The 27,388-nt window shown below is 41.8% G+C and overlaps 1 long non-coding RNA gene across 6 annotated transcripts in view; it reads right to left on the bottom strand.

The window, feature by feature from the left end:
* LOC308588681 overlaps positions 1-26,624 on the bottom strand; it is a 31,876-nt gene extending 5,252 nt beyond the window's left edge. Inside the window, exons 1-6 of one of the 6 annotated variants that reach the window (XR_014008863.1) lie at positions 26,337-26,624; positions 25,277-25,396; positions 21,947-22,029; positions 17,410-17,512; positions 17,006-17,148; positions 8,929-9,095 (exon numbers count right to left, since the gene is read on the bottom strand). This is a non-coding gene — a long non-coding RNA (uncharacterized lncRNA). Of the gene's footprint in view, positions 1-433; positions 1,182-8,928; positions 9,096-17,005; positions 17,149-17,409; positions 17,513-21,946; positions 22,030-23,454; positions 23,509-25,276; positions 25,710-26,336 lie in introns of those variants that run through there. The other 5 variants (XR_014008867.1, XR_014008868.1, XR_014008864.1 and 2 more) reach the window with 5 other exon arrangements.
* Positions 26,625-27,388: the final 764 nt, after the last annotated feature.

Below are 27,388 nucleotides of genomic sequence, written 5' to 3'. Positions count from 1 at the left end.
ACCAACCAGAATTTTCTGATATGTTTTTGGAATAACACATATGTTTTTGGAATAAAACCTTACGTTATTCCAAAAACATATGTTCCTCAATAAACTCTATCTGTACAACTATCTGTAGTTCATTGGATGTTGGTTGTTCCTTCATGTGTGAATCAGACTGATAACTTTGTAGATAAAGGTAAAGGTACCCCTGCCCGTACGGGCCAGTCGTGTCCGACTCTAGGGTTGTGCGCCCATCTCACTCTAGAGGCCGGGAGCCAGCGCTGTCCAAAGACACTTCCGGGTCACGTGGCCAGCGTGACGAAGCTGCTCTGGCGAGCCAGCACCAGCGCAGCACACAGAAACACCGTTTACCTTCCCGCTGGCAAGTGGTCCCTATTTATCTACTTGCACTTAGGGGTGCTTTCGAACTGCTAGGTGGGCAGGAGCTGGGACCGAAAGACGGGAACTCACCCCGCCACGGGGATTCGAACCGCCGACCATGCGATCGGCAAGTCCTAGGCGCTGAGGTTTTACCCACAGCGCCACCCGCGTCCCAACTTTGTAGATATAATGCCTTTATCTCTGTATATCTAGGTATATACAACCTCTAGAAACTAGAGAAGAATACATATCTGTTATCTGAGTGGTGTTGGCCTCTTTGCCAGCTTTCTTATCAGTTTCAATGGGCACCAGTCACCACTGGATGGAAGTGGCTTCATGGTATCACAGGGAGCCAGCCATTCAGTGCTAGACACAGCTAGATTTGGCAGTAAACAGGTAGACTGGGTTTCCTTTCACTTTGTCTATAGTAGGAGATTGTGTGCATGAAGAACGTGCACTTCTACAGGGGTCTCAATGCTCATTTTATGTACATCTGGGCATAAACAGAGCTATGGAAACACAAACACACATGACCCTCCTGCTGCCTGACTGAGATAGCAGTGCAGTGAAACTGATGGAATGGCATTGGCAGGCTCCGGCCACCATAGCATTTCTGCACTGTCAGGCCTCCTGTGTCTTTTTGTTTTCTCACGGTGAGAAGCAAGAATTCCCCACTTCTGTGACTTCAGCTCCTAAGCAACTGCTTCAGAGGAAGAAGGGGGCTTGGGCATTCCTCAAGTACACTGTGGTGTTCCCAGGCATTGAGTGTTCCACAGGCCCAATATTCCTGCGCAGCGAGAAAGCGTTCCCACAAACTCCTGGAAAGAATGAGCAGACCAATTCAGGCTGCACTCTGTTCTGGAAACCAGGCATCGAGGCAAGAGTTAATGCAAATCCAAATATTGATATTAATTATTACTATTATCATTAAGTCACTTTTCTCATAAAACTGACTCAAAGCAACTTACAATAGAAACACTAAAACCAACTGCAATAACACGATCAATAAATACTTAAAACAAAGAAGCACTTCTATACAAATAAAAGATAAGTCCAGCAGATCCTGCCCCACTAAAAGAGGCCACAAATACTTAGAATTGTAGAGTTAGAAGAGACCATGAGGATCATCTAGTTCAAACCCCCCCCCCCAACATAGGAATCCTTTGCCCAACTTGGGGCTCAAACCTACAACCCTGAAATTAAGAGTCTCATGCTCTACCTACTGAGCTATATTAAAAACCATTCAAACTAAGGTCTGGGTGAAGAGAAAGCGTTTTTACCCAGTGCCTAAAATGGAGGAAAGACACTGGGATTAGGAGCTTCACCTTCTGCTTGCATTCCAGTGGACAACTGCCACAACTAGGGGCAGGTGGGGTTGAAGCCACTCATTGCCAAGTAACCATAAATCAGTAGGTACTAGGAGGCAAGAATATTCAGCTAAAGGCAGGCAACCCCCCACTGCAACCTTGATTCAGAACAGACTTAGACCATCTGAGTTATTCCAAAGAATACTTATTATAAAAAAACCCCTCAATCTTCTCCCACTAGATCTTTGGGAACTCAGAAGGATCAGCCGAGGGTAGCTCTGCACCCTCTCTTCTGCCTTCCCTGCCACCCACTTTCCCCAAATGTAACATTTTAAAACAGAAACAAGCAGCAGGGGGAGCTGAGGGAGCAGTGGGGGGTTGTTCTTACATTTGCAATATCCTGGTGACAAAACAGACTTCAAAAGCTCTATTACTGTGACACATCCTGGGACCTATACTTAATTCCTCATAGATGAATAGGTTGAGGCAGGAGGAATTAGAAAGCATCGATTCCTGTGTTCTGGTTTACTCAACAAAGGTATTTGAGTCAAGTATGCTCAGAACCCTCCATTCTGAGGTGCTGGAAACATGCCAAGTTAAAGGTGGGCCCTATTTTCAGTCTTTCTTGGTGCTGGCGTCCCGCCTGCTGCCACAGGAAGGTTTGAGAAGGGGAATAGGAAACCAGAAGGAGAAAAAGCTAGGGACAAACCTTAGGTTGGAGTTTGGTGCTCAGCTTGTAACTTTCCAAACTGAGGGTGTTCATTTGTGTGTGTTCAAAAATTCAGTGCTATTGTTGAGCTTAGCCTTGAAGCTGCTCAACGTGGGCAGACTTCATAGCTTCAAGTGCATTGACATTTAAGGATCTGCAAGTACTTTGCAACCACCTGACCTAGTGGCCTGTGGCTGGTTTGCTTTGTGGAGGGCCAAAGTGAAGTCACAGTAGGCTTTTATGCTGCACTCCACACAAGCCATGAAGAACGGCCCTGTTGATCAGGCCAAAAGCCCATCTAGGACAGCATCCTGTTTTGTTTATGCATTTATTTATAGAATTTATATTCCACCCCTCATCACAAGTGATATTGGGGCAGATCACAATGTAAAAGCCAATATGGCAATAAAATATCATTAACACATCCATCTGTCATCTCTCTCCCAAATGCTCAAGAAGTTAATAAAGGCCCGGAAGAAGAGAACAGTCTTCAGTTGGCACCAGAAAACTGACAAGAGTAGATTTGGATGCTTTGTTAGAGTGTTTTGCTTCCAGGGTCTGGTCCTGTTTGTTCTCACAGTAGCCAACCAGATGCCTATCAGAAGCTCTCACAAAGGACATGAGCGCAATAATACTTTCACCTTGGTGGATATAAACAAAAAAAGAGCGATCCAATTGCCCAATTGCAGCAGTTACCATTGGTGATATCCCCACCAGTGGTGCCCTGTGGAAACCCTCTGAACAGGTTGTTTTGGAGATGGGGAAGAGATGAAGCTGGGACAGTGCAGGATCTGCCACCACATGGCAGCAAAGGGCCCAATCCAGGCCTCTTCATTGTGCCAGGCTGAGAGCTAGAGTAGGTAAGATGTATCCCCCCCCCCTCTCCCTATCTTCCACTTTGGCCAGTGCACACAGAAGGGTTGTGGAAGTGGTGTGGCAGCAATGCTGCTCCATTAAACCCCACCACTGTGTGGCTAAGTCATCTAAATGGAAAATAAACAGATAAAGGGTAGAGATGTTGTGTGATGGCAAGATTGAAAGAGAGGAAATGGTGCAGCAGAGTCCACCAGCAGCAGCATAAAGTTCAAGATTTGGTGGTTCACTTGTGACTCACTAAGAGGAGCATCACCTACTGAATCACAAGCCCTCTTCCTTCTCCTTCCACCTATGTTTTCCTTGGCAGTCTCCCACCCTTGTAATGAATCAGGCTGACCCTACTCTAGGAAGCAACAACCAACAGCTTGAGGTGTTGTGGCCATAAGCTGTACTGTCTGGTTCTCAGGAAGCTTGCAGAGTTCCAGGATTCACTGTAACCCTCTGTGCAGCCCTCACTGGGTCACAGTGTGACAAGAAGTTCTGCAATGTTTCCAGCCCCACCTATCTGGAATATTTTCCTGCAGAGGCAGTGAGTCACTTCCTTGTTAGAAATCTCACACCAAATTCTTCCTTTTCACTTGTGCTTACAAGATATTATTAATATTCTCTCTCTCTCTTTCTGTATACAGACTTTTAAATCATCATATATGTCCACACTACCCACCACTCTGATAGACTTCAATCCACATTAGATTACAAATCTTTCCACTAGCTGTATTTGATACAGCAGATTTTCTGTGGGATGTATCAACTTCTATCAGTAATTTAAAGTCCCAGCTGTGACTAAGTAACATCAACTTGTGTACAAAGGATTGTGTACAAAGGTTATTAATTAACTACATGCTGCCAACACTGTCAAGTGCCTAGAGCTCAGGTGTTCACAAGCTGTACATGCATAAGTGCAGATTGCATAGACTGAATATGGACTATGCATGTACAGTTTGTAAACACTTAGGTTCTGCACAGGTTTTGCTAAATATGTGAAGGTCAAGGGCAGGGCCAGCAGGCATTATATACATTTTGCTAATGCAGTGATCAAGGGAAGTAATAGTATTGCTCTATTCTGATTTGGTCACATCACATCTGAAGTACTGTATCCAGTTCTGGGTGCAACAATTTAAGGAGGATGTTGACAAGCTGGAACGTGTGTGGAGGAGGGCAACCAAGTTGATCAAGGGTCTGGAAACCAAGCCTTATGAGGAACGGTTGAGGGAATTTGGTACGTTTAGCCTGGAAAAGAGGAGACTGAGAGGAAATACAATAGCTATATAATGGAGAAGGCTTGTTTTCTCCTGCTCCAGAGGGCAGGACCCAAACCAATGGATTCAAGTAACAAGAAAGGAGATTCCAACTCAACATCAGGAAGAACTTTCTGACAGTAAGAGCTGTTCAACAGTAGAATGGAGTCCCTCGGGAGGTGGTTGACTCTCCTTCCTTGGTGGTTTCTAAGCAGAGGTTGGTTGGCTATCTCTCATGGATGCTTTAGCTGTGATTCCTGCATTGCAGGGGGTTGGGCTAGATGACCCTTGGGATCTCTTCCCACTCTACAATTCTGTGATTCTATGATTCTATGAACTCCTATGCAGCTACTAGATGGCTCCACTAGGTGGAGCTAATAGATTAACCCCAATACAAGGCATAGGTTTATTACAAATCCATGAAAAGTTGGCACTGCATTTTCTCAATTTGTGTTGGTTGAGTCTTTATGGGTAGAAAGAGGCAGAAGGAGGGAGAATCAAAACAGCTTTGCATGCCAGCTCTGTTGGCCTCCCTATCTTTGATAGTGTCAGCTTTACTCCCTCCCTCCCCCACCATGTGAATCAAGCCTAAAATACTTCACTTAGTTGCACCTACCTAGAGGATGGGCTCAGAAAGAAAGAAGAATTGGTGGGGCAAGAGGAGAGTAGGGAGAACCTGGCAGTTCTTACACATCTTACTGCTGCTAATCTCCTTTCAAAAGAGTCAAATATAAAGTCATGTTCTTTCTTGTGAAAACATTACTAGCCTGTGGGTGTCAACACAACCTTCATTTCCAAGAAATCTGTTGCAGCCCACAGTGAGTCTAGAGAAATTACATTTTGATGACAGCGAAGACAGACTGCGAGCAAAACATTGCACACTTAAGCTGTGTAACAGCAACAATCTTGTTGGCTTTTTTTTAAAAAAGACCATTATCTCCTGTTCTATAAAGAACTACAGCAAAACAAGGACCAAAGGTGCGTGTTTTCAATTTTTGCTTAGACCTTGACAGATACCCTTCTCTTTCTTCAGTTGCTATTCATTGAAAGGAAAAACCTTTCCTTCTCGCTTGGATGAAGAACAGCAAATACCTTTGCTCAGCTGCTCAGTTTCCTTTTACATGCTGTGTATTATGTAATCAACTTACACAATCATCTCAGGTATAGCAAGTTAGGAGATAGCAATTCACCAAAACAACTATACAAATACTTTGAATGGAATGAAGCTTTGCCGCAGTAAACTAAACTTGTGGAGAAGTATTGGTGGACACACTCAATTTCATGCATGGAGTTCAACAGTTCACAATATCAGCTGCCAGGGATTACACACACACCTCAACCCTGCTGAAGTGAAACTGGATTTTTACTCTGATGTGTGCATGTGTGTATCTATCATCTGTCTACTTATTTATCTAGCCAGCCTTCCCTTGTAATATGCAGCTAGCAACCCACTATCTTGAATAAATGGCTGATTATAGTACACATAACTGAGTATCTAATATGCATGGCTCAATATCTACTCTGGCATAGTGCTACTCATGGTGAACTTTATATTCTTATTTTGGCATACTGCGGTCTGGATTACTTAGGTTAATCTGTAAAGGACTCATCAGTCCATGATCCCACTAGAGAACATATGGAGAACTGATAATGGTCAAGGGCAGCTTTCACCAAATTAGTGCCCTCCATAAATTTTGGACTACAACTCCCATCAGTCTCCACCTCCGGGGAAGACTCGCCTAGGACACCCATCCCCATGTTAAGAAAATCCATTTAGTCATGTACTCTTTCTTTTTCCCCCTATAGGAAATAGTATTGTGATAACATTGCAAATTAACTGTAATAAAAGCAATATCAATCACTAAACCATACTACATTTTAGTAGGGTTTTATTTATTTATTTTGCCTCTAATGATATGCCACAGGTGGTACTTTAAAGTCCTATTTGACTCCAACATTTATATGTTTTTCTCCATTTACACCCATGTGTGTGTAATACACACGCACACACACACACACACACACACACACGACAACAACGGATGATCATACTTCAATGCTGCTGACAAAGTGAGCTCTAGCCAAAAAAAAGCTTATGCCATAATGAAATTGGTTAGTCTTTAAAGTACCACAAAACTCTTTGATTTGTTTTGGTGCCTGCAACAAACTAACATAGCTAACCCTCCGAAAATTTAACCCAAGACTCATTGCAGCATTACAGATTCATCGTGAAACACACAATGGCCCCGTTCAAGTGTTTGCATTGTGTGTGAACTCTACACATGAAGTGGGAGTGTGAAGATGAAGGCATGAGCTCCTCCTCCTAACTCCTGGACTCCTGGACTCCTCTTTGCAGTTAGTCATGCTTCTGGATGGCAACAGGAGCAGCGATGGAGGAGTGGAGCTAACAGACTCATCCCCACGCCCCACGCATGTAGAGCTCAAACACAATACAGTGGTACCTCGCAAGACGAATGCCTCGCAAGACAAAAAACTTGCTAGACGAAAGGTTTTTTCGTCCGCGATTTGCCTCGCAAGATGAATTTCCCTATGGGCTTGCTTCGCAAGACGAAAATGTCTTGCGACTTTGTTAAGCCGTTTAAACCGTGCTTCGCAAGATGAAAAATTCGCTAGACGGCAAAACTCGCGGAACGAATTAATTTCGTCTTGCGAGGCACCACTGTACAAATATTAATAGGGCTGATATCACCGACTAACACTTAACCCATTTTAAATGAATCCCAATAGCAGTATTTAGAAAAAATAAAAAAGAGTAATAATTGAAAATACTAGTAAATGATTTTAAACCACAGTGCAGTTTACAGGCAGAAATGCATAAAGCACAGTAGCCATGGCCATACAGCGTACACTAATACCCAGAGCTTCACCCACCCCATTCTTCTCCTCTCACTCTAGCCGAGGTGGATTCCATCAATGCATATCACAAAGCCTGGGATGCTCAGAACCCATCTTTAACCCAAACATGCATTTGGGGACCATTTCTTCATTGATTTTACCATATATTGTATGGAGGCAGCACTGTTGTTCTGATTCACCTTAGATCAGGTTGCAACCTAGTAATGGGTCCCAACCCATCAGCTAATAGTCTGCAGTGATGGGCAGTGGCTTTCCAAGGGTTTCAGACCAGAATCTTCCTTAGCTGCACACAGAGATGCCAGAAATTGAACCCAGGGCCTTCTGCATGCCACTGAGTTACAGTCTTGTCCTCCCTTCCTGGCTCTCTCATGCACAACACAAATGCATGATTTTCAAGAAGCAGTGCAGTGCCTATAGGAATATGCCCACAAAGAGCAATGAGGAAACTCAGGGGCTATGTAGTATTATCCTCCTTTTGATTTTGCAGACACTGCTTGTGAATTTTATCCTTTGAGAAGATACAGCAATCTGCTACACTGAAAGTGTCAGCCAAGAATATATATTTATATAGAAGAATAGTGCTTCTTGCAGGACACAAATAATGCTTTAGAAAACAAGATTCCCGACAAAGATTTCTCAGCCAACACCACTAATGTTCACTGTGTCTGACAACAGAATATTGAAGAAAGCAGATAAACACTTTCCAGACATTATTTTAAACTGGAAAGCAAATAGTTATCAAGAGGCAAGAAATACAAGGACAATAGGGATGGTTACAAAACATCTTCCACAGAAAAACAAAATTGTTCAGCTTCTGAAGTTCAGATTGACTGATGGCATCATCAGCACCCTCGTGACTTTGCCTATGTATGGATCTGCATAGGCACCAATTCATTGTTTTAAAATACTTTTCTTAAAAAGAGAAGGCTCAGATTATTATTTTTGGAAAGAGAGAAAATAGCCAGGAGCTGAAGGAGCATCAAATGTGTCCAGGCCAGCCAATCAAAACTCTGTTTCTCTAAAATGAAGCAGAAGGGGAGGAGCAACCAGAATGTGGAGAGCAAACACCGATAGATCATAAAAGAGAGTGCTGGTTGCATCCTCCACCTAGTACCAATATCAGGAGCAGAGGAGAAAAAGTGCCAGGCTGGTTATCCCTTTAGAGATGTGGCTTTGGCTCCCTAGGGAGTTCAAGCAGGTCTGTCCATTTGGAGATGCAAAATCAGTTCCAAGATGCTGAGTTTCCACATAGTGCTGTCTTTACCATCTATTTCTGATGGTACCCTCCATGACTTGAGATGCCTGAGATTTGTACAGAGCACTGGAACATTTTAGGAGGAGCACTTCTGTTTTTCTGTTACCAAAGACAAACAGCTGTATCCACTGTGAGTGATTTCGGATGCATGTTTATTGTGGATGGGCACTTTTCATACATGAATGTTTATTGCAGCATCCACACATTGCCACCAGCATCAAAATGGCAGCACATGTCCCCGCCTCCTGTTTATTCCAAAGTCACCCTGTCTGTGGAAAGTCAGGAAAGTTGTCAGTGACCTACCTGCATTATCTGAAGGACCTGTTTGTATTCTTAAGCACCATCTGGATCATATGGGTCTCACAAGCAACATTAGTAACTCTTTCTTAGAAATGAATCCACCAAGCACTGCCACCAATGCTTTGCATGCAGATGGTCTTGGGTCCAATCACTGGCATTCCTGCCACTTTCTGAAACAAGAGACAAACCGAAATATAGCCGTCCTTTGAAATTTGCACTTCTCTGAATTTTGCAATGCAGTTCTTCAGCCATGTGTGTGTTTGTGTGTGTGTGTGTGTGTGTGTGTATTATATATATATATATCTAATGCGTAAAGTGTGCATATAAATGCATATATTTATGAAAATAGCATACAAAATGCATTATATCAGCAAAGGCTGCTTTCGAAAATTTGTATATTAGTAAAAAGTGCATGTAAAATATGTTTATTAGAAGAAATTCACAGTAAAATGCTGTATTTTTAATCGATTGGTGGAGGGGGAAAACAGCTCTATTGTAGTTTTATAAACTCCATGTGTTCTTCAGCTTTAACTCAACTTTTAGAATACAATTTAAAAACAACACTAAGCAACCTAATTGGTCTAAAATTATTTGGATCTGTCTTAGAACCTCTTGTGAATAGGCTCCAGTTGTTCGGTCCCAGCTCCTGCCAACCTAGCAGTTTGAAAGCACGTCAAAGTGCAAGTAGATCCCGCTCCGGCGGGAAGGTAAACGGCGTTTCCATGCGCTGCTCTGGTTCGCCAGAAGCGGCTTAGTCATGCTGGCCACATGACCTGGAAGCTGTACGCCGGCTCCCTTGGCCAATAAAGCGAGATGAGTGCCACAACCCCAGAGTCGGCCACGACTGGGCCTAATAGTCAGGGGTCCCTTTACCTCTTTACCTTTAGGTGTTTTCCCATGGGATGATCCTGGTAGCAGACTGTCTAAAAAGGGAAGGGAAGTAAGCATGCCAATGCAATGAAGTAATTTTATTGTCAATAACATTCTTACACCCTCTTATCCCTGTCATCAAAGCCCAAAATGTAACTGAGCTTTTTCCAGTGCTGCTAAGCCTAACTCCATCCATGACTGCCATGTGTGCTCATCTTTTTTAGGTTGCAATGCATTTTATACTCTCCACACAAATCTATACAGTGGTGCCTCGCAAGACGAAAATAATCTGTTCCGCGAGTCTCTTCGTCTAGCGGTTTTTTCGTCTTGCAAAGCAACCCTATTAGCAGCTTAGCGGATTAGCACTATTAGCGGTTTAGCGGCTATTAAAGGCTTAGCGGCTAAAAGGCTATTAGCGGCTTAGTGGCTTAGAAAAAGGGGGGAGCGAAAAAAATCGCAAGACTTGCAAGACGTTTTCGTCTTGCGAAGCAAGCCCATAGGGAAATTCGTCTTGCAAAGCGCATCGAAAAATGGAAAACCCTTTCGTCTAGCGGGTTTTTCATCTTGTGAGGCATTCGTCTTGCGGGGCACCATTGTACTGCAGCTGATATTTTCTAAATTATCCTCCTGCCTCAATTTCCTTATTGCTGCTGTTGCTAAAGTGTGCTTCTGAGCAGCACATGCACATCAAACCAAGCTTGTTTAATTTATTTAACTGGGTAGGCACCTTTAGAGATAATCACAAAGGGCTTAATTTCATATGCTTTTGTGCCAAAGATTTCCAGGGGGTTTGAGTAAGTCAAAAATTGTTCTTATAGAAATAACATCCTAGGAAACATTAAAAATGAGTTCATTGCTTCTTGCACCGCTCCAATTGCAGCACAATCTTTTGTCTCCTTGGACGATCAAATTATCCAAAGGAAGTATCACTAGATGCTTTAGACCAATTGATAAAATAGTAAACTGGGTTGACATGTGACCACTCTCTGGTCTAATAAGAACTTTCAAGTTCTCAAACTAAGAAGCTGCTGATTGTGAGAATCATAAATCACTCTTATCCTTCAACCCAATATATGTATATAGATCCATTTCTGGATATTTTCCTGTCCCATTATAAATACGCAGATGAAACTTAAATGAAAGGGCAAGAGGAGATTGGCCTGCTTTATTAAGACCAGGGTTTTTGAAGTTCTGATGAACAAAAAGCTCAATGTTTCTGATGCATGACCCATTTTCTGATTGAACTTGGGATCTTCTGCATGGAGACCAGATGCTACATTGAGCTCTGGCCCTTTCCATTTCTTCTTAAGTTGCAGAATCCCCACAGGGAGTGGAGAATATCAGACATCTAATTCTCTTTGCACATCTTTGTTTAACAAAATTCTGGCCTTTGAAAGCTACTGCTACCTGGTGTCTTCATCCAACTCCTAGCCACAAAAATATTTGTCCAATGAGACTTCTAAGCTTTAGCACCAATCTTGAGTTTTAGCTATCCATGTGGCAGCTACAATCCTACTTTTAAAATGGGATTCCCAAGAAGACAAGGGCCCTATTCAAAAGTTCTCCCCCTCATACAATAAAGGGGAGAATGGGAACATAATAGCTAGGTCTGCCCTCTCTGCTGCCAGCCTCACCACCTTCCACATACTGGAGGGCAGGTGTCTGCAGCAGAGAGTCCAGTGTACTCATGGAGTCTCCTCACCTGCTTTATAACCCTGCGTGATCAGACCTTCAGACTTGAACACACGGAAAACAATCAAATTGGATAGCTCAGCTGGAAGAGCATGAGACTCTTAATCTCAGAGTCGTGAGTTCAAGCCCCACATTGGGCAAAAGATTCCTGCATTGCAGGGCATTGGACTAGGTGGTCCTCATGGTCCCTTCCAACTCTACAATTCTGTGACTCTATGCAGAGGCTGAAGAGACAACATGGAGGGGGTAGAGCTAGCTAGGGTGTCTGCACTCTCCTCCCAAGCATGCCTTAACTGGGATAAGATGTCAACATAGGACAATTCTATTGTCCAGGATCTAGGTTTTTTAAGGGTGTGCACTGATTTTGAGAATACTCATCACCCTTAACTGAGCTTTGGTGAACCTGTTCTCAAAGCACCACTGGCTGGTACTGGCAGAAGCACCACACATGAATGCACAGATAGTTGAAAGACATATCACCTTACTCAAATATCAGCTTTGATACTTATTTTATTATCTTCCTGATGCTCTTTCCAGTAACCTGGTTACTGTGAAGCTGAACCTCCAGAAATTGCTTTCTGAAAATTACAGGAAGGATCACTGGCCATGCAGTGGCAACCCAATACTTCTTTCAATCCAGTAAGAAAAATACAGCTCACTAGGAAGGTCAAAAGTTAAAAGGAAAGCAACATTAAAGAGAATAGATACAACTTTTCTATTTGCTTTAACCTTGTGTGAAAAGCTCAAGGCAATCTCTGAACAAGTGTATTTCAGATCTTTTTCTTGACTGACATTTATTAGGTGCATTTGTCAGCAAGCACAAAATAGAAGAAACATGATTCTATGATAGGTGCTAGGAATCTGTTTACCCCCATCAGGGAGATATTGGAATGACTTTAAGTAGAGTTTATCATCACTTATCTTTGTGGTATCATAATAATTTCACTTATCTTTTTATATCAGTTTGTTATAAAGATAATTTAAGGAAAGATAGCATTGCTATCTTAATAACGCCAGTGTTCTGGCATGTTCTATCAAATCTTATGCATGTAACACTATTCCCAAATAAAATAAGCTGTAGCTTATGATTGGCTGCAGCTGCAGGTGAGGGCTTCTCCTCTGCCTTTCTCCAGTGCCTCAGTGGTTTCTTAAAGAGACAGCTCCTCACCCTAATTTGGAGTTTCTTTAAACCTTTGAATTCACCCCTCCATCCCACATCTCTTCTAAAATGTGCAAAGATCTTTGCACACAGTTTTATCTTCAAAATAAAGAAATTCCTTCCAGTAGCACCTTAAAGACCAACTAAGTTAGTTCTTGGTATGAGCTTTCGTGTGCATGCACACTTCTTCAGATACACATTCTGTTGCCGCTTCCTTGCTAGGATATGTGGATTGGGAAAGTATCCCACACTGGCATTAGAGGTCTAGCAACACAAACCTAACCATTTCTACTCAGAAGTAAATTCTGCTTACTAACCAGGTAATGGGATTAGGATTGCAGCCTACAACAGGTTATCTGCTCCTTCCTAAAGCTTTTGAATCCTTGCTTTCTACATTTATTATACCTTTTGGAACGCCTCTGCTTAGCTCATTTCTTCTAAAATGTCCAAAGAGTTTTGTAATGCAGGTGTGTTTTTATACACTCTATGACAGGATCGGTGGGATATGACACTGACATTAGAAGTCTAGCAGCACAAACCTGGCTATGGCTACTCAGAAGTAAGTGATATCTTCTTCACCAAAAAAAAGTTGCCATAAGGAAACCTTACCCTTGTTGATCTCCTGAGATGAAAAGTTTATGCAATGCTTGATTTAACCAATAGATGTCTCTGTATACTTCACAGTTCCTGGCAGGACATGCGGCTGTTAAAAGTTGGAATTTGAGCTGTGTGGACATTTTGACCCTGATCCAGAGGTGATTTGTGTGACTAGTGGTGATTTGTGTGGACACTGTGGCTGGGAGAAGTACCCAGGGCCAGATTCGGGTTGATGAGGCCCTAAGCTACTGAAGGTAATGGGGCCCTTTATATGTCCACTTGTCCTTTGTCAACAACAAATTGTCGCTGTTTTTTGTGTTGAATTTATGCTGTATGCTAATTTATGGACCTAATAGGTCCATACACAACACAAAACACTGTTGCTGTGTGTAGGTTTTATTTTATTTGTTTTTTATCTTATTTTTGGAAATGTACATCCAGGTTTTTTCCCCTTTAATTTTTTTTTTGGGGGGGGGCCAAGAGAGTGGGGCCCTAAGCTATAGCTTGTTTAGATTATGCATAAATCCGGCACTGTATATGCCCAACTAGATGATAAGGCACTTCCTCCTTCACACCATTGCATGGGCATTAGGTGTCTGTCATTCAGATGTGAATTATAATGAAAAAGCCAGTCTTTACTGGATGTACATACCCACCTTATTAGTTCCTGATTTACCAGGAAAATCTGAGCATGAATGGCTGCTTCCGTGTGCTATTATTCCTTGTTGGATAAGAAGCTGCATCTTTTATCCCCTTTTGTTAACAAGCACCTAGCAGTTATGTGGACTGGAAAACTTCAGGTGACAAATATAGATAAGCAGAAAATGGAATAAAAAGTGGAACTTTTTGTACTACTATTATCTTGGAAAAAAACTTGAAAAAAATATGCAAGGCCTGCTGAACGTGAAGTTAAAACGTGGAGTGATGTACCTTTTTCTTTCATTTCTATCTTTAAAAATATATATAGTTGCAAGCAACAGGGTGTGGGTGTAGCAGCTGGGGCTGCATAAGTGCAGCTTCTTTGAAAAAGCTGCAAAACCCTGCCAATCTGCTCCTTGAAGGGGAAGGGGGGGGTCTAATCCCTCCCTCTCTGCCTCAAACAGTCAATCAGTGCACTTGATTCCCATAAAAAGTGAGTGAGCTAAATTTGGCAATTCCAGTGTGAGGGACTAGTGTGGAAGCCATCATCGCTTAAGTAATGGCTGGGACAGCACTGATGCAATTCAGCATAATTCTGCCTGAGGAAGCCTCATGCTCCATTGACTTGCATGTTGACTGGTTGCACTTTCAAATGCTCAAACGCTATACAAAACAAATGGACATGAAGTCAGACCTAAGTTGGAGCAGGCACTCCTGAATTTCATGTTAACATTCACTTTTCAGCTCCTTCAGGTCATACACACAGACATAACAGAGATATAATGCGACATTATATTGCAGGATCTGACCTGTATATATAGTAATGTCAATTCCAAGTTGCTCCACGCTCATGTAGACACCATTATCACGCAAAAAAGAAGTGCCAGCAGACTCGAGGCAACCCCAAGGTACACATAAAGTACAAAAAACAATTGTAGAGCTCTCGCCCCCACAGAGTAAGACCGGGGTGTGTGGATCTGACAACTGAGCGGAAGGGAGACTAGAATGGACTGCCTGGAACATGAGGACAGAAAAATATATGTTAGTAGGAAAAAGCATCTCCCTGATTGGATAGATAACTTCCTGTTTTGCACTGGAGAAACAAATTTAAAATGTCGCTAAGAACAGAAGTGAGATCTTCCCAAAGACATGGATAGAAAAAACAATTATTTTAATGTAGCTGTGACTGGGTACAAGTGCCTCAACCACACACCTTTTAAAAATCCAAACTTGAAGGGGAAAAACCAACCAAAATTGCGGAGATAAAAAACCCCAATAGCCCAATGAGGTCTGAGCAAGCCAAACAGATGAACGGAATGTAGGGATTTGAACCCTGAGCAGGAGCACTTCACATTTTTTTTAATTATTTTTTTTTTTTTGCAGGACAACACTTGTTATGATCTAAATTATTTCTGCTTCCTTTTAAAGTACCAGAAGCATTTTCCCTTGGGACAGACAGTTCACTATAGTTTGCATTGCAATAATTAAAGCAAAAGCACGTACAAAATTCTATATTTTACCCATAGCTATGCAGTTCAGCGCTAAGGACAGCAGGTCATTTGCACAATATATTTATACCTCCTGCTGAAAAGTTTTGGGAAAGAATAAATCTTCTTAGATAGAGTGAAACATAAGAACAATCAGCAACTCTAGCATAGTGATAATATATACGACCAAGAAGGGTGTCACATAAATCATTTTTTTCTCCCAAGAACTATGTACAGTACATAGTAAAAGCCATCCAGATAAATTGCTTTACTTCAGCAGAAAGCTTCACTAAACATGACAACTGAAATGGATATATGCCAATCATCTACCCTGCTGCTGAGCAGGTTCTCTGACTAAGCTGGCAAATTGACACATAGGGCAGACCACACCCTTGATTCAGTTTTTGCTCCAGGTAGAGGAAGGGCTGCGTGGGTGTTACCTTGTTGTCATAGTCAGATCACTTCCTGGTGAAGTTTGGACTTACGGCTCCAGTCTTCCCCTTGTAAGGGGTGGTGGAGAGAAGATGGTATGTTCCCAGAGACTAAAGGAATCCAATGGATTCCTGAATGCCCTGGAAGATACAGCAGGTAGCCCTGTTCAAGCTCTTGCTTGACAGGGTTGCCCTGAGAGTTTCCGGCATTTGTACCTTGGTATACCAGTGAATTAAGGGCAATGAAACAGTTGGGACAAAGTATAGTATAGTATAGTATAGTATAGTATAGTATAGTATAGTATAGTATAGTATAGTATAGTATAGTATTTATTATTATTATTACTACTACTACTACTACTACTACTACTACTACTACTACTACAAAATCATGTATAGAAATCCTAAAAGCTCTGCATACATCACATTTATATATACAGTATGAGATGTCCAAAATGTGTTGGATATTAAACTTTCTCCCCTACCCCTTTGTTCCCTACTGCCCACCCTCATTTTTCTGAGGTTTCCCATTAAAGATAAAAAGGCAACGTCCCTCTTGTTCTTTCTTTGATAAGCAAACAGCATCCCAGTAATCAAAGGTTTCAAATGATTTTCTTTCATGAGAAAGTTTCGAAGGAGCAAAAATGATCTTTACTGGAACTGGTTTAATGCCAGTGAGCTGGAAAACCTATTGCATAATGCAATAGGTAGCCTTCTGACTCATTAATTAATGCTCTTAAGCAGATCTGTTATAGAACTACTGCACAACTTCACTTTTCAGTTTCTGGAATAAAGGTCTTTCCTCCTCTTGTTTCACCCTTGTGACCCTGCCATGCTACCAATTTTCTTTGTGCTGTTATGAGGTCACAGTTTAAGTATAGCCACCACATGATAGCTGATAGCCAATCCCATTGTCATTTCATCTTTTTCTAGCTTGTTTCCTCTCAAGTAAAGAAATATATGTGATGAGAATGAAGGTCCCATGGTTGCAGATCACATAATATATTATTTACACATTCAGTAATCAAGCAATAACCATGATTTCCACATCAGTAAAAAGGTGTGAGCCTACTATCAGTATTGTTATTTTCACTGAAATCTTTTCAAATCTTTTGGTTTTTCAAATACCTCAACCTGAGCTTAAGAAATACTTATCTCCGTAATTAAAGGCAGAAAACAGATTAAAGGATGTGCTGCAAACTCACCAAATGAAGAACAACATTTATTTTCTATAGTCTTCTGGTTTCTGGGCCTAGTTTCAGGCACATTCATGGTTTTGGAAATGGTTCCTCAATAGTTATTCTGACTTTAATGAGATTGTGGCTGAAGTTTTCTTTGGTGGTTTCATCTGGACAAAAAAAAGATAGAGATATATGTAGAGAAGTTCAAACATTTCTAGTATTTTCTTGGAAAGGAGATGAGTGAAATGAAATGTTTATGATTTGCAACCCTTTATTTTTCTTGGGATGTATTCAGTCTTCAAATTGCTAAATTGAAATCCATTAAAATATTCACATTTTGCAGCAGGAAACTGATTCTTCTGTCCAATAATTGCCATCAGAGCTTAAGATACGTTCTAATATTCAGGCACTGAATTGGAGCACTTTACCTGCATGTGCAAAACAAGGTCTGCAAATGCCAAGGTCTTTGCGCTTCGTTTCCTTTCCTTTCAGCCTTTTTAATACTTCTGTCCTTGGTATGTTTGTTTACAGCTGTCAGTGAAAAGCAGCAACAAGCAGTCATTAACAGGACATTTTAATGCTGCCCAGGGAAACCACAATTGCTACTACCATTAGCCTTTCTATAAAACAACGCAACATTAGTCCCTGCATAAAACAGCACGAAATCCTTAAAGCTGTGGGTACATGTGAAGCTGAGTCAAGATAAGGTTTCATTTTAGCAACAAGGTTGAAGGTGGCCCTTGTGAAAGCTAAAATGGATATTGTTTCCCCTAATGAGGCCACAAAATCTAATGAACTGCTGACATTCACAGTGACTGTAGCATGGATTTATGTAGCACAGCAATGAAAGACTTTGAAGGATCCGTGTTTAAATCTGTGGTGTGGAAACTTATGGGACCCTGCTAGGGCTGAAAAGCTTACTCATCAGCTAAAGTTCATAAAAGTTTTACAAATCATTAGAAAATTGGACACAACTCACCCGGTGCATATATTTTCATCTGGAAATCAGGTCAAGTGGCAATGCATACTGCTGCCTCCTTAATACTAATGCTAGCACATTTTGCATTTTACAGAGCACGATAGTGAACCTGAGGTCCTCCAGAAGTTGTTGGCACTACAACTCCCATCAGCTCCAGGCAGCATGGCCAATGGTCAGGGTCCAGGGATGATGGGAGCTGGAGTCCAATGACACCTGGAGGAATTGTAGAAGCAATCAGTTTATGTCAATGTATAGGTATTATTGTTGATTAATTTATAAACCGACTACTAAGGAAGGCATTCTATTTCTTGCTATAGGTATGATAGATTGGTTTTCAATAATATATTTTCAGTGTGTGTGCGTGTGCGTGCGCATGTATGTGCACACGCCTCTGGTTTAAGGCAATTGTTAAGGTGCTTACAAAATCACATACGCCAAAATGCATGGAAAGTTGTAATCAAGGTGCATAATTCTGACTCTACACTAAATACACTGAGAAGTTTCTCATGGAGCTTCTACCAAATGAGACCAGATGATACCATATATCAGAGGTTATCCTACATGGCACCCACAATTTTGTGATCCATTTCTCCTTTCTGACAGCCATGTTGTGTTATGCCATGCACCCATGGCAGCCATTTTGTGCTGTGTCATGCCCCACTGCCATTAATTTGTGACTGGTGTCCATGGCACTTTCCCAAAATTCCAAATATGTCCACTGGACCAAAAATGTGGTGATCCCTGCTATATATTCTCCCCTCAGTCCAAATGCTGGCCCAAGCAAATGGAATATTGAGAGGATGGGAAAATCACACTTTGAATTCAGAAGCCCTGCTTCCCTCTTCCAGGAAGTCAGTATAGCACTTCCCTGGACACTGCAATGAAGGGAAAGAATGAAGGATAAAATTTGGAAGAAATAAGAAGGTATTCTCATGCCATTCCAACTGTTCTCCTCAGTTCTATATATGCAGTTCAGCAACCTGGTCACAACTAGATCTGCAATTCTAATCCAGATTTATTTATTTATTAAAAATGCAACAAAATTCTGAAAGAAAATAATAATAAAGACATATTGTAGGCGACTTTCACATCATATAAAGAATTATATCATTAAAATTTGGGGCTACAGAGTTCAGAAGCAAGATGAAAGCATTTCCCTTTTTGCAGTGGTTAGTTAAAACTGCCTTTAGCTTATAACAACAGTAATTTCAATTGTAATGAATAGTTTCAGCTAGCGTTTGGAAGAAGTATAATCCTCGGTATATAAATATCAGTAAGTCGGGCTGTCAGCGTCTGATGTGGTTGTTCTGTTTGAACATTGTGGCAGTTGTTCCTGCTTAAGTTGGACCTCCCTAAGATATCCTGTTTTCTGAAAGTTTCCTGCTGTGAGTAATTCTTAATCAGTATATCCCTCAAAAGCTGAGTAGTTCAAGAGTGCCATCTTGAGGTGCAATATGCTGAATGAATGAGCAATGACTGGCAGTCTTTGTAAGGTTGGAGGAATGTTTGCCAGCTCCTTAAATGGCGAATTAAAAATAAACAAACAAATGCACAGGTTTAACTCACTTCACTTCCGAATAGCAAGAAACATTATTTCAGTGAACATTATTGCTGGGTGTTTGGAAGCACTGTAATGTGAATCAAGGACCCACCCTATTTTCTACATTTGTAGTGCACAAGATGCCCTCGTGTAATCACCACCCCAAGTGCTTGGATTGGAGTGGGGGTGAGGAGAGAGAGAGAGAAGGATGCCATTTGGATAAGAGCAATTCAAATATATTCCAAACACCTGGTGGAAATATAATATCCTAATAAACAAATAGCGGAGTAAAGAGAGTCACAAGAGATGTTAATGGACATTTTGCTGATTAAGGGTCAGCATTGCATCAACAATCAGCATGGTCAAGCACCTACCAGGCCCAGGCAGATTGCTCAGTCACAACAGCCTTGTGTGCTTTTCTTTTACCATTTTAACCTTTCTGTTCACTCTTTCTTGGGTCTAACGAACAACTGCAATGGTAACAAGAAGCACTCCATGTATTCCCGCCCCCCCCAAAAAAAACAACAACCCTGGCAATACATGGAGTCAGCACTGGTTGAGGCTGACTACTGGGAACCAGCACACAAATAAATATTCATGCAGTAAGACCTAGCCACCAAATGACTATCTGGACCCAGTCTCAGCTCTAGTATAGCCCTACATAGGATCTACCCCTCAGGTTTGTACAGTGGTATCTCGGGTTAAGAACTTAATTCATTCCAGAGGTCTGTTCTTAACCTGAAACTGTTCTTAACCTGAGGTACCACTTTAGCTAATGGTGCCTCCTGCTGCCGCACGATTTCTGTTCTCATCCTGAAGCAAAGTTCTTAACCCGAGGTACTATTTCTGGGTTAGTGGAGTCTGTAACCTGAAGCGTATGTAACCTGAAGCGTATGTAACCCGAGATACCACTATATGTTGGTGTGAGGCAAGTCAGTACAAAATCTTGAGAAGGGCTGGCCAGGAACATGGCCTATGATGAATCTGTAGCAGGTGGGGAGGGTTCCCACCCCCCTTACTGGCAGAGTTCTTTTTTAAAAAAAGGAATAACAGGTTGTTCCCTGACAAGATGGCAGCCTCATGCCTCCCCTGAATCTGTCCAACTGCCTGGAGGGTGTATGTGCAGAAGGCTGCAGGGAAGAGAAGGGAAAACTTTCCATCTGTAAACTCCCCTATTGTATCTTAGTATCCAAGCCAGGGAATCTATCTTTACCTGATTCAGGTAGGTAGCTTTGTTGGTCTGACGCAGTTAGGGGAAAAATAAAAATTGTCCAGTAGCACCTTAGAGACCAACTAAGTTTGTTCTGGGTATAAGCTTTCGTGTGCATGCAAACTTCTTCAGATACAAGAAATGTGCATGCACACGAAAGCATATATTTACCTGCTCTTGGATTTTCAAAAAACTGAAGTCTGACTCATTAAGAGACATTTGTGTAAATGCCTCCCTTATTACAGCTTCACTAAAGCCCTGCAGACGGTGATTTGACTGGTACGAGCCAAGGGACACAGTCTCCCTTGTTCTTCCCACACCTTGCCAATCAGTGGGTCAAGAGACAATCCCTCCCCCCACATCCCTGATACATGCTGTCTCTTTCTTATTTGCCTAAGGCTCCATCTCTTGTGCAAGCAGCAGCATCCTGTCTCAATGGCCACTGTTTTCCCCACCTCTCTTGTACCACCACATTATCCCTGCCCTTGATTGACACTTGTATCCTGGGGGGCTCTCGCTACATCCCCACCCCACTTTTCCCTGATGCACACCCTGTTCAGGGCAAAGCATCACTGCGCAAGGACAATACAGCACAAACACATTAATAGAGCCAATAGTAATATAAAAAAAAAGTCTTTGTGGGCTTAGGATTTCTTTATTTTTTAAAAAAAAGCAGAGTAGAGTATTCCCAACTGCAAAAGGGAACACACAGCCAAATATATATCAAAGGAGAATTTTCCTGCTGTAAACCTAAGAACAATTTGTCTTTCTCTATTTAAACCATCACTATTATAATTTGCTGTAGCAGATAAAAGAACAGTCTCTGAAAATGTTTATGAAGGAAAATAAACAACATCATTAGCATTTGTACAAAATGTTTCTTCAAGAAAGAAACCCAATTATTTTGTTATAATGCTTCTTATTAGCAACAGCTGTTTCCCAAAAGGCTTGTATAGTAGCATCAATCAACCAACATCAGAGTACATGTTATCTACTTAGCAGTAATTTTTTTTAAAAAAAGGCAAACACTTAATGTGAAAACAATAATTTGCTTTTGGAGGCTGTGAACATGCACAGCCACATAAGCCACTGATTTAATAAATAAAAACAAGAACCAGTATTTGGAAACAGGTATACAGAAAGGCTGTTCTTGAACTGCTGGAGTGCAAAAAATGGGGGGGGGGGACACACAACCGCTTATTAACAAGTCAGTGCTTACTACATGTAGCTACGTACCTTTAAGCAAGTGGAAAGCCAGCCCAGGCTCCCTGGGGAAGGCTACTTTCACCAGCACCACTGCTTTTGCAGATTTCCAAGTACTGTAGTTTCCAGGAGCAGAGCAACAGTGGGGTTACCTTGTGGTTGGAGGCTACAGACAACTGCCTTGGTTGGCTTACAGTAAATAAATAAATAAAATTCTGTGGAACATGTTGGGATACAATGTTGACTGGCACATCAAAACTTTCAGGAAAAAATGTGTAACATATTTGACAGAGATCTGGGAAATTGTCCTGGAAGGGTTATGATACCCCGTGAGAAGAAGGTTACATTTCAGGGGCAGTTTAGATTTTTTGTTAGCCTCACAAGAAATTGCTTCTCTTCATTTTCACCAAGGTCAGATATACATTCGCTTTTATCTCCATCGGTATCAGAATTTAGTTGAAACTGTTTTATTTGTACAATTGTTTTAATATACAGTAATTGTTTTTACTTTTTTTGTATAGGCAGCTATTTAAACATATACAGTAATCTTGTATGGGGGTTTTATAATAATAATAATAATAATAATAATAATAATAATAATAAATTTTATTTATATCCCGCCCTCCCCAGCCGAAGCTGGGCTCAGGGCGGCTAACAACAGTCAAAATAGTCCAACATTCTAAAACATTCATTATAAAATTAATTAAATCAAATTAAAATGAAATTAATGGCAACCATCAAACAAAATTTTGTGCAGATTGCCAGAGGAGGGGGTCAGGCTGCGCCCTGACAAAAGGCCTGGTGGAACAGCTCTATATTTTTGGTATTGTGTAATCACTTTGAAATGCAGCCCCCAGCCCTGTGCCATGATTGCTGCTGGACTCTGGGGCCTCGCTTCCTTCTGGCCCAAAGCCTTGCACAAGCCTGTATGCCTTCCCTCTTTCTGACAGCTTACTGCTTTGCAGGCCTTGGCTATGAATAACAATTGCCGCTTAGCTGCTGCATGTTAGGATTTGCTTGTGGATCTTGGTGAAACTGAATAACTATTTTTCTTAATTTCAAGGGGTTTACTAGGAAGACCGTGTATACTCCTTAAAAAGGTAAAGGTAAAGGTACCCCTGCCCATACGGGCCAGTCTTGACAGACTCTAGGGTTGTGCGCCCATCTCACTCAAGAGGCCGGGGGCCAGTGCTGTCCGGAGACACGGAACGCCGTTTACCTTCCCGCTGGTAAGCGGTCCCTATTTATCTACTTGCACCCGGAGGTGCTTTCGAACTGCTAGGTTGGCAGGCGCTGGGACCGAGCAACAGGAGCTCACCCCACCGCGGGGATTCGAACCGCCGACCTTTCGACCCACAGCGCCACCCGCGTCCCTGTATACTCCTTAGGTGGTGTTAAAATGCCGGTTACTGTTTCATTAGCTTTCTTTTAAAGCAGGAACACAAAAGTTTATTTCCTTATTAATATTGATTTATGATAATAAAATTCACATTTTTTCTGTCCACCAACATTTCAACATTGTAATCCAAGAGATTACTTACTGAACTCCTTATTGTATTTTCCAATAAATGTTAAATAATGAGCATAACATCTTCCTGCAATAATAATAATAATAATAATAATAATAATAATAATAATAATAATAATAATAATAATTCACTCAAAACAGAAGCAATGTATCTTGTTAAAAAGCAGCAATATTTCTAACAGCTTGAATAGAGCCAAATGTATAGTCGGAAAAGTGAAGGTAAAAGAGGCACATCTGAAACAGCAACTAAAACAATTGTGAGGTGGGGGTTGAAAGACTGCTCTTATTTACAATAGCAACTATATTTAAAGTGGTCTGACATGGCTGATCTGAAAGCATCCACCAGATGAATCACAACACAGAAAATGCACAAGAATCTCAGAGCTGCAAAATGAAGCTGGTGTTCAAAGTTTTAACAGAACTAGTTATAAAGCTATTATCTGTTTACTCATCTTCCAGCAGAGTTATTTCCTCCTTGTTCAAAGTAGTGCCGGACTACAAAAGTTGTGAGCAGGACTATGCACTCATCCATAATGGAGAAAAGCCACAGAATTTACAGCTCCCCTCTCCGCTAAACCACATCACACAATCACTGTCTTTATTGTGTGGATGAGTTTGGCCCACTTATGACTGAAACTCGTGTTTATTCATTGCTACCTTTCTGTCACAAAATATCTACCCACCTCTCCAGTGTGATGCCACTGAGGCAAAAAGTAAATAGAAGGCATGGCATTGTGTGTGGCTGACACATTTTCACCCATTAAGTTTTATGGTTGAGTGAGGAGCAGGGATTTGAATTCAGGACACCACAGTTCTTGTCCAGTCACTTTCCCACATTGACTTCCTTTGCATTCAGAGAAAAGGGGCAATCCCTTGGACCCCCAAAGGGTTCTTGGATTAGTCAAAGTTTTAAAGGTTAGTTAATGGAAAGTAATAATATTTTCCCTGCTTGTAACACCTTTACTGTTTGCTTTTGTTACCTTCACAGTGTGATTTTGGGCTTCTGTTACCGATGCCACAAAGGCATAACATAAACAAAGAGTATAATGAATCCAGAAACAACAGTAATAGCAAGAACTTCAAATGACTAGCTTGAAGAAGCAAAGCATTGACACTGGTGTTTTTTGCAAACATTGCTTAAGTGTGGGTTTGCAATTTATCCACACGGACTATACCTTGCCGCAAAACATTAACATCCCCCATTGTTCTCATAATCCCTTGAGTCATGGTACTATGGTTTGCTTGCAGAAATATTTGGCCAGTACATCCATTGAATACTTATCAGAAATGTATTGAAACCATAGTTTAGTGTTACAACAATGAGCCCAGCCTTTCCCTGAACCATTAGGAGTTTGGAAGGCTTCCATTTTAAATTCACCCCAGCTCGTTAGTGGAAAGCAGCCAAGCTGGAAACCAAAGTTTATGACTATTATTTTCACAAGCCATAGGCTGCCCAAAACCTCACCCTTGGTTTCACATTTCATCTGAATGCAGTCAGTGTCTTCTGTAAATTAGAAGAACCAGAAAGAACCGCCACAAGCTTTTACTATTCTGACATGTTGCACAATGGAGGGAGAAGGGTTTAACGGGTGTTTTAATTACTAACATACTTTGCAAAGAGGTTGACCACTTGGTCTATTTTTTATTTTTTATTTGCATTTAATCACTTCCTCAAAATCTCTCTCTCTCTCTCTTTACACTACTGCTCCAGCAGAGATTAAGCCTCATGTCTAACAAAAAAAATAAGACATCATACAGCTATCCTAGTGACTCCATCAGAAAAGTTAGGATTCCAATTTAAAGCAGGAATACTTCAATTATAGCTAAAAACTCACCATGCAGAAGCAATTAGGATCACCCCTGGCCAGTTTGGCGCCCAGCTTGCCTTCCGCATGTTTCACATGCAATCCCATTGATGGGAAATTTACTTTGTAGGTCACAGCCCTCGGTCTCCCCTGTAAATAGTTGGAAAGCATCAGAGTTGGTTGCTAGGTAACTCCCCCTGCTTTCTGCCTTCTCCTTCTGGAGCTGGCAGAGAAGCCAGCCAAAGCGAGAGTTCAGCCGCTCTCCACTCCCAGGACGGGAGCTTGCTGCCTTCTCTCCTTCAACACAGCTCGGCTTGCCTCTGCTAGATCTTGCAAGAGGCAGCTTCCCACTTAGGAACTGGCCACAAAATGCCCCTCCAAGCGCTTGTCCGCGACGGGGCCTTTAAAATATAGACAATTCTGCCAAGTACAGTCAAGGAATCATAGTGCTCAAAGGCACCACCCCTGCAACAAGGCAAGCTCTTCCACTAACCACAGATCTGTGTATACAGTCAAGAGGGTATAATGCACTGCTATTGTGATACAACTAAGGGAACTTCGGGGACTTCCTTCAACAAATGTATATAGACATACACAACATTTTAACAGGATATTTTATATTTTCAAACCAATGTATAACAATGTAGCACTTGGCTCACAACTTCCCTAATCCAAGGGTGGTATCTGAGGTTAGTCATAGTCAGGGCAGACCCAGTGAAATCAATGAATTTATATCAGTGGGTCTACTCTGAGCATGGTTAATACTGGATTTCACCCCACAACTATAGGAAAGAGAACTAGAGAGTAGAAAACACACACCATAGCAACCACCTTTCAAATCCTGCTCCAAATCATGGGAGTTTTACATTAAAGTTCCCTTTACAGAGAAGTGAAAAATTCAAATCCAAACCTGCTAGGTTTCCAGTTGAACTCTGTAAAACAAAGATAGAACAGAGCACACCAAAAAAGCATATAAGATAAAAGCTTCTTTGAACCCACCCTTTGCTTTGTTTACCAAGCTGAGCCGAGCTGTTAGGGGCCTAATTATCCCAAATAAATAGCTGCTGCTGAATTTCAGCAATATAACTACCTCAGAAGGAGGAGGGGGAAGATTCCTCCTCCACCATCTTGGCATCCAAATGCCTCAGGGGAAAAAAAACTTTACTGAGCATGAGCAGCAAAATCTTCCCGTTCCCCAATTTCCCACTCTATGGAATTCTGCAGCACCCACTATATTGCTATAAAATGCTCATGTTGGGACTGCCAGCCTGGTGTTCCTGTGTGCCCTTCTAGGCATCTCTCTCTCTCTGGCCCTTGTGCCTCTCCCTAGGCCATGCCCACCTCAGGTCACGTCCCTTATGGATAATGCTGTTTAACACTTGCTCAGGTGCTCTTGCCAAGTTGGAATGTGTCCTTGAATTGTAAAAAGTCATTTTACTTCCTAGATGAATAATAGTGAGCAGTGTGTTCCAGGACCGTGTGGAGTGTGTGTGTACAGTCAGGTACACGCTCTGGACCCTGGAAGGCAATGCCGGCTGGTGCGGGGACAGAGACCTTCTTATTTGTTTGAATTTACCCTGGTGCACAGGCCTGGTGTGTGAAGAAACCTTTTGACTCAAATGTAGCCTACTGGACAAAGGTAAGAGCCACATCCATTGCTCTGTCCACTTTTGCCTCAAAATCTGACAGAAATTTTGAAATAATTACTACAATCAAAGTAGAAATACAGGACGCGGGTGGCGCTGTGGTCTAAACCACTAAGCCTAGGGCTTGCCGATCGGTAAGTCAGTGGTTCGAATCCCCGCGATGGGGTGAACTCCCATTGCTTGGTCCCAGCTCTTGCCCACCTAGCAGTTCAAAAGAACATCAAAGTGCAAGTAGATAAATAGGTACCGCTCTGGCGGGAAGGTAAACAGCGTTTCCATGCTCTGCTCTGGTTTCGCCACAAGCGGCTTAGTCATGCTGGCCACATGACCTGGAAAAACTGTCTGCCAACAAACGCTGGCTCCCTCAGCCAGTAAAGCGAGATGAGCACCGCAACCCAAGAGTCGTTCGCAACTGGACTTAACTGTCGGGGTCCTTTACCTTTACCTTTTAAATAGAAATACAGCACATATTAGTACCATTGTGGGGAAGACAAGG

The sequence above is a fragment of the Podarcis bocagei genome (genome assembly GCF_964188305.1).
Source record: "Podarcis bocagei genome assembly, chromosome: 6".
Classification (NCBI taxonomy): domain Eukaryota; kingdom Metazoa; phylum Chordata; class Lepidosauria; order Squamata; family Lacertidae; genus Podarcis; species Podarcis bocagei.
Note: the sequence above shows the minus strand (reverse complement) of the source record. Positions and strands in the feature narration are given on the sequence as shown.